Genomic DNA, 3,700 nt, shown 5'->3' with positions numbered 1-3,700 from the left:
TCTCTCTCTCTCTCTCTCTCTCTCTCTCTCTCTCTCTCTCTCTCTCTGCCTGTCTCTCTATCTCTGTCTCTCTGTTCACCCACCACACACACACACACACACACACACACACACACACACACACAGTAGAGATTCTGCTTGTCCACGCGTGGAAGATTTTGTCCTCGGCCTCAGTTGAAGCTAATCAGGATCCAAGTACATGATGGGACTTGAAGTGATGCCTGCAGGTTTGGAGAGTGTAGGCAGAGCTGTAGACTCTTCCATGCTCTCCTTCTGTTCTCATAGCGCTTCCTAAAGACGCCACCCCTCCACTCTGCAGGTCCCACACCACTGGGATGCCCTTAGAGCTGAGAATGGTACCATTCCTGTCTCAGACCCAGTATCACCAGTGCAGAACTGGTGTTCAAGTGTCAGGAAACCATGGAAATCATTTCACATACACCCTGGGGAAGTGCCGCGGATTGTATAGGCTTTGTACAAAACAGAAGATGAGTCTGTGAAAAGTGCTGCTTAATTTCGCGTCTCAAAATAGTGACGCTTACTGGGCAGATTTGCATTTTGAAAGTTTCACAGTGGCGGGGCCTGGGAGGGCAGAGCTGTAATGCCAGCTACTCATGGAGGCGGGGCCTGGGGGAGCCTGGGGGCGGAGCTGTGATGCCAGTTACTCATGGAGGCGGGCCCTGGGAGGCAGAGCTGTAATGCCACTCACAGGTTGACGCCTGTGGATCACAAGTTCAAGTCCTACCCTGGGCTATCCAATGAGTTCAAGGCCAAGCTGGGCAACTTAGAAAGAGCCTGACTCAAAATGTACAGAGGATGTAAATTAGATCAAAGGACATTATTCCATACGTACGGAAACACTGCAAGCTAATTACTCTGTGAAATTACTGTATGCTAATAAAAATAAAGCCAAGCAACAATAAAATATTAAATTTTTAAAAAGAAGAGGAGGAGGAGGAAGAGGAGGAGGAGGAGGAGGAGGAGGAGGAGGAGGGAGAGGAGGAGGAAAACAAGGTGGCCAGGGTCGGGGAGATTGCTGTAATTCACCTGTCTAGCAATATAAGGCCCCACATTCAACCCCCAGTATAAATATTTTTAAATAAACAAAATTCCACAGGAGGAAGATACAGACTTAGAAGGCTCTAACCCAGAATATCACAAATTAGATACAGTAAGATTAAGACCTTGCCATCTTCATTAGAAAGGCAAATCACCTGTAGTCAGCATCCAGGCACTGGAAGAAACATCTCAGATAAATAAATCACCTTGTAAGGGGGAAGGAAGGTTCATTTGGCTGAATTCAGAGTCCCCACACAGGCTAATGGGCCCTGTTGCTTTGGGCCTGTGGTGAGAGTAGAACCGCTTTATGAAGTGCCAGGGACTGAAAGAGGAGAGGAAGCTAAGGCCCGCCACCTCCTTCACAAGTGCCCTCATGACCTAATGCCCGACCTCTAAGGGCTTGCATCATCCGGCAATAGCACCAAGCCTTCAATACCTGGGTCTTTGAGGAGACATTTAGGATTCAAAAATGCCAATCACAGTGAGAAAGCGTGTTTGTAATTTATGTACTAGACAAGGATTCCAATCAATAGTAAATAAAGAATTTCTATAAGTTACTTTAAAAAGGTAGAAAAAATGGGCCAAAGAAATTAACAGATAGAAACCAGTCTGGATAGCAGCTGCAAAACCACACAAATGTACCCACACCACTGACTGTGTGCACTCGTGTACCCGTGCCTCTGACTGTGTGCACTCATGTACCCGCACCTCTGACTGTGTGCACTCGTGTACCCGTGCCTCTGACTGTGTGCACACGTGTACCCGCGCCTCTGACTGTGTGCACGCGTGTATCCACGCGTCTGATTGTGAGTATGAGTGTAGTACAAAGGATTTGCTTAGGGATACATGTTTGATCATGATAAAAATGGCAAAAGAAGTTAATTCCAAACAAAAAGGAGGGGGGATAAGTTCGTTATAAAAGCAAATGAAGGAGAAAGAAGGAGAGAAAGAGAAGAGGAGAAAGAAAAAGGGAGGAAGGAAAAAGAAAGAAAGGAGGGGACAGAGAGGAAGGATCAAGGAAGAAAGAAGGGAGGAAGGAAGGTAGAAGGCCCATGTGGGAAGAAGGGAGAACGTGCTGGGGCCTCTGAGAGCCAGGAAAAAGAAGAAAATAAACCGCTGTGCTTTGCTGGCCAAGCAATGTCTTTGAACGTTCTTGAACTTAACCACTCTCTCCTATAACACTCTCTATACTTACTTACCCTCCCCAGAAGCCTTGGGGGAAAGACAAAGAGACCAGCATGTGTTTTAGTCTCTGCCAAAACGCTTACCTGGCTATATCTTCCAAGTGTTTCTCGGAGTGGTCCACCCTTCCTCCACACCTGGGCATCTTTACAATCCTATCTTAAGGTTTTAAAGTAATCAAAAAAATTATGTTACCATATATGGGGGTTGCAAAACAAAAAACCAAAAGTCCCATAAAAAGCTTTACTTGGTTCTTTTGAAGAAAGTTTGGTCAAGTCTGCTAGCATAATTAAAAGCTGTTTTTCCTTAGGAAACCTTGGTATTCCGTCTCTTTGATAAGAATCTCACAACAGGAGAGAGGAAAGGGAAGAAAACAAGATGAGGGGCAGGTAAAGGGAGAGGAAGGAAGGAGAGGGGATGAGAGGGAGAAGAAGGATGAAAGAAGATAGAAGAGGAGGGAGAAAGGAAGGAAAGTGGCAGGGAGGGAGGGAAGGAGGAGAGAAGTGAGGGAGAGAGGGAGGGAAGGAACAAAGGACGGAGGGAGGGAGATAACAGGGAGGGAGGGAGGGAAGAAGAAAACGAGTGGTTAAGGACACATCCAAACTAAAAGCTTCGAAGTTTCTTCAACTTTGGTAAAAGGCAAAGTCAAGCTGGGGGAAAGGCTTCAAGAGCAAGGGGGGTGGAAGGCAGAGTCACTGCCAGCAGTGACCGCAGGAGAGAGGTGGAGACACCAGGCTCCGGATGGAGTGCCATAGCCTCTCAGAGAGAGTGGCGGCTCCCACTCCTGAGTACACAGCAGTGCTGTGTGAGTGCTCTGCATGCCCAATGGCAAGAAAACCTGCAAGCGCACTGTGACTGTGACGTATGCACATTCAATTCCCAGCGATCACGGGGCGGCTCACAACCATCTGCAATGGGATCTGATGCCCTCTTCTTGCGTGTCTGAAGACAGCTACAGTGTACTTATATACATAAAATAAATATTGAGAGAGAGAGAGAGAGAGAGAGAGAGAGAGAGAGAGAGAGAGAGGACAATTCTGGAGTCAACACAGAGAGACTCATAACTGGTCAACACACTGAGATCAAGTGTTCAGCCCTAAACGGGACATCTACATCATCCCCGAAAAGATTCAGAGACCATTGCAGAGGTGGAGGAAGGAGAAACCCAGAGGGCCAAGGACAAAGAGAAGTGCTGTGGATTTCTGTCTCCTGAGAGTGACGGCTGTGGCGCTCATGAGCTAACGGCAGTTGTGGTTCATGACCTGGACAAGACCAAGCCAGCCAGCCATGCCAGGACAGTTGGAGGCTGACTTTAGAGTGTCATTTTTCTTCAAGCAGGTGTCCATTGGATTCAGTGGGTTATTAAAAGAGAGAGAGGACTTGAAGTTAGGAAGGGCACATGTTGGGGTGGGGGTTCAGTTGGTGGAAGGGAAGGGACTGGGGGAGAACCTGTATGTGT

This window comes from Grammomys surdaster, unplaced genomic scaffold (genome assembly GCF_004785775.1).
Source record: "Grammomys surdaster isolate TR1022 unplaced genomic scaffold, NIH_TR_1.0 137, whole genome shotgun sequence".
Taxonomy (NCBI): domain Eukaryota; kingdom Metazoa; phylum Chordata; class Mammalia; order Rodentia; family Muridae; genus Grammomys; species Grammomys surdaster.
This window is presented reverse-complemented; position numbering follows the sequence as displayed.